Source organism: Bos taurus, chromosome 6, assembly GCF_002263795.3.
Source record: "Bos taurus isolate L1 Dominette 01449 registration number 42190680 breed Hereford chromosome 6, ARS-UCD2.0, whole genome shotgun sequence".
In the NCBI taxonomy this organism is placed as follows: Eukaryota; Metazoa; Chordata; class Mammalia; order Artiodactyla; family Bovidae; genus Bos; species Bos taurus.
In genome coordinates, this window is record NC_037333.1 from 66,744,497 (window position 1) to 66,753,541 (window position 9,045).

Here is a 9,045-nt window from a genome sequence, read left to right on the forward strand (position 1 = left end):
CAACTGTGTACTGATAAGCAGAATATCAGTCTTCACTCTAATGAGTCATAGTTTCAAATTATTAAGACTGAGAAGCGAGATCACTGATGCTTCCCCTCGCTCTACAACTTCCTTCTTTCTAAACTAAATAGCTAAAAGGAAGAGTGTTAAAGAACACACACATGTTGGAAATCTTCTCGGTGGTATGCTAGACTGTGCAAGACACATGTGCCCATGAAGGGCTTATAAGTTGTAATTTATTAGTATATCATAGAGGTTTATTAACAATTAAAATGGGAGAATGGAAGAGAGAAATACTTAATACCTTAGGTAAATGAAACTATTTTTCCTTTTCACAAAAACAAATGCACATGATTATGTTCATGGGTTAATTCAGACCTGAACAACACAGGACACAACTGAGTTTCTGAAGAAGCACAAGTGATTTTGGCTTTGGAGTTCTTTCTATTCATTTTGTTCTTTACTTTTATTATTATTATCCCAAGTGTCATTTTTATTTTTGATGTAGACTTTCAAAGAGTAATTGCTGCATTGTTTTAGCATTATATTGTACACTTCAATTTTTCTCAAAGGTTTAATCCCCAAAGGGTGGGTTTTCCACAAACTAGAAACAAATAGAAAAATCTTTATGAAAGACCTGAATGAGTTATCATAATTGTCCTCTTGAAATCTGGCACTTTCACCTTTATTAAGGAAATTATAATTGGTTACTAACCTTTTAAAAAATATACATATCCTACCACAATAAGTGGTAGATTGTCTTTTTCTGTTGAATTTCATCCTGGCCATGCTTTCCATCCATTTTATTGTAATTATCTGGGGAAAATAGGAAGGTGGGTTAACTTCTTAGAAAACAAAATACTAAGACCCCGGGGTAAAATACTAAGACCTTAGTACAGGGAAATATATTTTCATGTTAAAGCATGCATAAAATTTTCCTATCTCACTCCAAGTGCATGGGAGAAGTAACAGTTTTGGTGGTCTTTACTGTTTATGGGTAGATTACTCATCACTCATTGATTTAATGGAAAAGAAACTAGCTATATTATTTCTAGACCAAAGTTATTTCTCTCAAAAAAATCCTAAGCCCAAAATTATGACATGAAAAAAAAAAAAAAAAACCCTTCAGTTTGACTGGATTTTTCTTCTCTAATGTCAAATGTTATTTTGTTTGTAATCTAGCTCAAGTCTATCCTGGGTAATAGTAGTAGATTCTTTCCTTCAGAATTCCATTAAAGTGACTTGAGCATTTCCACAGTTTCGTTGAACTATGACTGACGTCCACAGTGATGACCTGAGATGATTGCAAAATTCTAAAGTGCTGGTATAGTCTCTTTGGCATAGGGCTTCCCAGATGGCGCAATGGCACCCCACTCCAGTACTCTTGCCTGGAAAATCCCACGGACGGAGGGCCTGGTGGGCTGTAGTCCATGGGGTCGCTAAAAGTCCGACACGACTGAGTGACTTCACTTCACTTTCCCAGATGGCGCTAGTGGTAAAGAACCAGCCTGCTAATGCAGAAGACATGAGAAACACGGGTTCAATCCCTGGATTAGGAAGATCTCCTGGAGAAGGGCATGACAACCCACTCCAGTGTCCTTGCCTGGAGAATCCTATGGACAGAAGGGACTGGCAGTCTACAGTCCATGGGGTTGCAAAGAGCTGGACACAACTGAAGTGACTTAGCACACAGGCAGTGTTGAGTGCAATTCAGTGCCTTCCAAATTTTTGAAAATTGATAATCCATGGAAGATTCATGGGTTGATACCTCAGGTCAAATATATGTTTACTCTGTTGATTGCTGTTTCATCTAAATTGTATATCAGATACGTAAATTATGAATATAAGCTTGTGTTCATAGAAAACATGGTTTCTAAAAAGGTAGGTGTTAAAAGTTGTAGAAACTCATTTAAAGTTTTTCTTTTTTTATGTTGAAAACTGTTGCTTTCTCCAGGACACCTTCTTAGTGAGCAAATTCATAGCGTCCAACCTGACTCCAAGGTAGTCCTCCTTTTAACTGAATCTTGGTTTCAGGTATTTCCTCAAGGGCACCTGTTACAAAGCTTTGCCCTTGGTATATTGTGCCCAGCTTGAAGGTTCCTGGAATACAAGAAACCATGTGTACCCTGGGATGGATAATGAACTGGTGTTGACACATATGCCCAGGAGAAAGTCTCAGAAAAATCTAATAAGTTGAAATATATTGAGAAACAATGAAACATTTGAAAAACTCTAAAAATCTCTGGCGGGCATATGCATTGAAAAACCAAAATTTTGCAAATCCAAAACCCAGAATACTTTTTCCCAAATAGGAAGATGTTGTCTAAGAAGGAATACAATGCTGGATCCCTATATTCAGACTAACTGTGTTAGTCTAACTGGTACTTTCAAATGTATATATTTTAATATACATACACTTTATCTCAGATACCTTAAGATTTATTATGTGAAAAGCCTTTTGTAATTCTGTAAACATAATAGTTTCATTTTATTTTCTAACTTACAATTTTATTCCTAGATCAATGGTTAATTAATTTTTAGTTCAGATTTCCAAATGTTCATAAAGCCTCTAGATTTGGCAGCATGCAATTAACATTTTTAAGAGTATGAAATCAAATATGTGTGTATGGAAAGCACTCACATTTATCCCTGACATTGAGGCATTCAATACAATTCAGTTCTCTTGGAAACATTTTAATTCTCATAGTCTTAATATTGGACTGATAAGGACCATTAGTCATCAGTTTTCATAAATTCTTTTTTGTTCTCAGTTTGTCACTTTAGTTCATTTTTAATAATTCAAGTGAAAATGAATTCTATTAGTGTATTATCAACAATACAAAATGTCAGACAAAAATATTTTTCTTAATAAAACCAAACTAAATACACTTTTCACATCCCAATAAAGCTTTGTAGAAAATAACTTATATCAATATATATGAAATATTTTCAAATATTTAAAAAATTATGATTATGAAATTTTCTATTTTTCTAATGTTTATAAATACTGTGCATTTTAGAAAGTTTACAACTTTTGATGTTTCTCTATATCTTTCATTTGTAATAAAATAATGTGGCTTACTTATCCTTGTTGAAGTTCTGTTTTGAGTTTCTTGAAGTTAAGTTTATGCCATGGCAAAATTAAAAAGAAAAGTTCGAGGTTTAAAATGCTTTGTGCTTAATGCTTTGTCATTTTCCTTGAAATTAAAGTCTATGTTTTAGAGAAAGGCTCTGCACAAAACCATCTCCTGTATAACTAACTGATCTGGCACCTGAACAAAAAGTAGAAGAAACTGTCTTATCTTTTGATAATTTTGTTGAACAGTCAGTGTAATGGTATCACCTCTCAGTTCAGAAATTTAAAAGAAAAACAAGAAAGAGAAAAAAATATATAACAATATTTGGTAGCACTGCATTACATTAAAATTTATATTCTCAAACCCTCTTTCTGGCCCCAGGGGAACTTGACCACATGCCTTTATCAACTTTATCAGTATTGACCATATCACCATGACTTTATCAACTTTCCTTATTTTAATTTGAATTCATGTTTAAGAACAGCTCTCTCAGTTGTTTCTAAGGAAATGAATTGTCTAGGGTACAAAAGCCTCTTTCTTATCTGTGTCTTTTTTAAATGAACAGAAATAATTTGCAGTTCCCTAAATCACATTGTTACTTAGGGCCAGAATGAGGACCAAAACCCAAGCTCCCCAAACTACCCACTCCACAGTATGCAGGCACATATAAGGAGGGCTTGGTGGAACACATCTCCCCAGAGTTAGAATGAACTACAACTGCCCCCAGCAAGCCGTGTTAGCGTAGACCAAACATGACAGTACCCTGGCTGCAGTGTACAGGAAGCCTCTAAGAGGTAAGCTTAGGTTACAAAGAGTCTTAAATTTTATCTACAACAATGAACAATATATGTTTCCCAACTAGAATTTGTTTGCCAAAAAACAAGCAGAAAAAGCTTTTTGAGAGAGCTGACCACCTGAGACACCTTTTCCCACTTCAGTTACAAATCATGAAAAATCTTTCTTCTTGAAGGAAAACTGAGTCTCCATTAACGCCTTTAATATGGGAGAAAACCTCTGAGTTCTAAAGCACTTTTGTGTTTCATATGGAGAACTCCCCCTGTGGCTGGGAATGGAGCCGGCAGGAATCTGTAAGCCAAGCGTCACTAACCTCAAGCTTGTCCAGTGGTCAGGAGGCAAGTCTTCACACCAGTTTTCTGCACTGGGGTGCTCTTAAGACCATGTAGGCCTGAGCAACCACTTGACTGGGGCAAGGGGCGGGGGCGGGGAGAGAGGTGTGCGGTGCAGAGGGGATGACAGATGGAGGTAAAAGCCATGAGTACCATATTCTCAGAATTCCCTCCCACACCCTGCTTTCTGTGATCCAGCCAGAAATTCCTGACCACCAGCATGAAACTCAATCTGTTCCCACAGCTTGTGGCACTATTTATAACAGCCAAGATGTGGAAGCAACCTAAGTATCCATCAACAGATGAATAGATAAAGAAGATGTGGTATGTATACACAATGGAATAGTACTCAGCCATAAAAAACAGTGAAATAATGCCATTTGCAGCAATATGCCATTTCCCTGATAGCTCGAAGATCCCCTGGGGAAGGGATAGACTACCCACTCCAGTATTCTTGGGCTTCCCTTGTGTGGCTTAGCTGGTAAAGAATCCACCCACAATGCAGGAGACCTGGGTTCGATCCCTGGATTGGGAAGATCCCCTGGAGAAAGGGAAAGGCTACCCACTCCAGTATTCTGACCTGGAGAATTCCACGGACTACAGTCCGTGGGGTCACAAAGAGTCAGACACAACTGAGCAACTTTCACACTTTCAGAGATTATGATATCAATAGGTCAGAGAGAGAAAGACATCATATGCTAATATCTTACTTGTGGCATCTTAAAAAAAATGATACAAATGAACTTATTTACAAAAGAGAAACAGACTCACAGACTTAGATAACGAATTTATGGTTACCAAAAGGGAAGTTGGGGAAGGTAGGGGAGGGATAAATCAGGAGATTGGGATTAAAACGTACACAAAATACTGTATATAAAATATATAATAACCAACAAGGACCTACTGTATAGCACATCAAACTCTGCTCAATGTTATGTGGCAGCTGGATGGGAGGGGAGTTGGGGGGAGTATGAATACATGTATATGTATGGCTGGTTATTGGTTTTTATTTTTTTTGCTATTCACCTGAAAATATTACAATGTTATTAATCAGCTATATCCCAATACAAAATAAAAAGTTTTTTAAAAAAAGAATACATATATAAAACTGAATCACTTTGCAGTATACCTGAAACTAATACAACATTGTAAATCAACTGTATTCCAATACTTTTTAAAAAGACAACTAGGTACAATAAAAGTATTATACTTAAAAAAGCTTGTGGATTGCATTGTGAATGTCTTCTATAGACTCACCAACCATGGAAACCAAATACAGGGCCTGACTCTTTAGCATCTATGAATCAAGTCTCTAGATCTTCCCTGGAATGGATCTGGGTGAAGTATATGGCTCCTCCTTGAGTTAATTGTGCACAACAAACATTCAGAAAATAAACTCAAACACATCCCAATGAAATAAATTGTTTCATAGACCAAGAAGGGACAAACTAGCTCTCCGACTCAGAAAGTCTCCTTGTTTTTCAATTAGTTTTTGCCTTTGTTTTCACTATAAACATTTCATCATTTCACTAGAAGAGTTTAAATAAAGTACATTTGAATAAAAGAGTTCACACTTCTCCCAATCCAGGGAATGGTAAGTCTAGGTTATAATGGACAAGCCTTGCAGGAAACAGAAATTTAATTATTATGGATAGAATGTGGTTTTATTTACCCTTGTTATCTTACTTGAACTTAATTCCTTCTGAGTAATCTTGCATGCACAGGAAAAAGGGCAAGCCTCTTTGAGAGTCTGGGATCACAGGATCGCAGCGTGTAAACTTAAGGAAGGCAGTGATTCAGTCTTTTCAACAAGTACTGAGGCAGACTTTCTGCAAAGGTAGGCTGCTGGATTGAGTTCACATGGGCAAGAAGGAGGGTCAACATTGGAGACACCACAGTATGGTTTCACTGTGAGAACCAAACTGGTTTAGGTCAGGTGGACTTAAGGAATTCAATGCAATTCAGGTTACAGGCTGCATTTCCATTTCTTATGGGGAGGTGCCTGCTGATAGGAGATTACCCTGCTGCTCAAGGAAAAATAAAAGGCATGGAAGAACTGGTCAAACAAGATCAAGTGTTATATTATTTGTTTTGCTTCATGGTGTGGCATAGCTGGGGCTGGAAGAAGCAGGTCTCCACCAACGACCTGAGCACGTGATCTTACCTTCATAACATTGGGATAATTTACAGTCTTGCCAAGTGAAGATTAAACCCTTCTGACAAACTCATCTGTGTGTCCAGTGTCTCTGAAAGACCATGACTTCAGAATCATCAATGAGACATAAAGGCTGAGCTCTAAAACCTGTAGCTAAACAGAAACACGTCCAGTTGGGTTCCCAAGCAGACAAGAAAACAAGGCTTAATTTCAGGGTCAGAAACTCACTTGACTTTCACTTCCCCCAATCAACCAGCTGATTCCACAAAACAACAAAGCCCTTCCTAAAATACATGAATTTCTGGCTCTTTTCCTGAGATTTCATGAATTCTGTATGCAGAGTGCCCCCCACCCCTCCTCCATGAGATATAAACAGTAACTCCTCAGGACTTGTCTAGTGGTTAAGACTTCACCTTCCAATGCAGGGGATGTGAGTTCAATCCCTGGTCCGGGAGCTAAGATCCCACATGCCTTTTGCCCAAAAATCCCAAAACGCAAACAATATTGTAACAAATTCAATTAAGATTTTAAAAGTGGTCCACATTTAAAAAAAAAAATCTTAAAAATAATTTTAAAATGAGTACATCCTCTCTAGGTTCTCAGCATCTTTAACATCTTCCCAAGAGACCTGGGAGCACTGCCATCCAGAGAGGAGAAACTGTAAACTTCCTGCCTCTGGATTTCTGGCTCTTTGTAAAAAAAAAAAAAATGTCATTGTATTCCTTTTGCCCTCCTTGGCTTTGATTTCCTGGCCATGCTGGTGGCTAAAGGAAAGCTAACTAAAGCATCTGATGTCTTAGTAAGGGGCCCCCCTGTTGAACAGCTGTTAGTCATCAGGCATCACTGAGATATTTTTCTCCCTTTTTTCCATCTTTTAAAAAATCTTCACAATAAGTCTTGACCCAGAGAAAACATACATAAAGTATTTTATCTCATGCAATGATTTTTGACCCTGACTGCACATTACTTTCGCCTGAGAAGGCTGTTTTACCTTCCCAAGACCAGGCCCCACCCCAAACCAATCAAAGAGAACACGTGAGGGTCGGGGTACAGTCATGCTATTTTGTTAGAGGTTCCCCCAGTGATTTTAATATGCAGCCCGGCTTGAGAACCACAGATCTAATCTAAGACCCCACCTATCCAAGTCACAGCCCCATGGCAAAGCTGTTTTTTTAAAAGTGCTGAAATATAGCATGTATATTCTGTGGCTATGGTTGTTTTCAATTTCTTAGATTTCAATGATCTTTGAAGTGAGCTACATAATTGGGACCTAAGAAACACATAGTAAGATAGCTGCCAATAGAAGAATCAGTGGACATGTATCATTTAGGAATAGGTTTGGCTTCTGGTAATTAAATAACTGACTAATATTGGCTTAAAGAAATAGGGATTCATTTGTTTCATAGAACAAGAAGCATAGAAGCAGGCAATGCAGAGCTGCCACAATGGAGAGATTGATGCCCTTTGTATCTCTCTGCTCCATAGACAAGGCTGCCAGATTTAATCACAACAAACACCACCCAGCTGAATTTGAACTTCAGACACACAATACCTCAAATAGTATAAGAATATCCTTACAATCTTTGGAACACACTGTTATAAAGAGTTTAACTGATGACAGTTTTCAAGCCTCATCACTGCCTTCTTCCCTTCTGCCCACGCCCAAGCAAGCTGATAGGAACCGCTGCTCCTTCTGTAGCAGCTGAAGTTCAAACTACACCAGCCCAGCCCCTTCCTCTCTGCCCCACCCCTCCTCGCCACAAAACCCCAAGGAAACTGCCCCTCCCTGCTCTCTCAAGTCAACTTTTGGGTCTGCTGGGGAGCGTGTTCACTGATGTCCGCAGAAACCCTCACTCTGTGAGTCATAAACCTTTCACACTCTCTCGATGCGTGTATGACAGCGGCAGTCTCAACATCTGAACCAAGTTTGGGATAGGGGTTCATCCATTTCTGAGGGTGACCACAACAGAAGAGACTACAACACACTGAAAAACTGTTTGTTGGGAACCCCCTGGGGGTCCAGTGGTTGAGTCCACACTTTCAGTGTCCATCCCTGGTCTGGGAACTAAGATCCCTGCAAGCCATGCACAACGTGGCCAAAAAAAGAAAAAAAAGTCAATTATCCAAAATTCAAATTTAACTGGTCCTTCTATGTTTCATCTGAGAACCCCATCCACGGTCACTATACCTACTATACCTCCAGGTCTCAAGACCATGCTCCAAGCAGGAAGAAGCATAAGTTTTCCTCCTTGTTTCTTCCTTTGGGAAGGGAAGCTATCCTTGGGTGCTTCTGGCTGCATCTCATTATGTAGAACTTGCTCACGTGGGTAAGCTTGCCATGGGGCTTTAAGAACGTATCTGCCAATGCAGAAGATGTGGCTTCGATCCTTGGGTTGGGAAGATCCCCTGGGGAAGGAAATGTCAACCCACTCCAGCATTCTTGCCTGGAGAATTCCACGGACAGAGAAGCCTGGTGGGCTACAGTCCATGGAGTCATAAAAGAGTCACATGTGACTTAGCAACTAAACCAACAAGCTTGCCACAAGACAGCCTTAAAAATTGAATTTTTCAACCTTTCATAACAGGAATGATAAAGGATCTTACCTGACTTTTGGAAGATAAAACCCCCAAAACTACCAGGAAATATGTAATAGGCATAATAACTTTGAAATACGTCACTCACTCA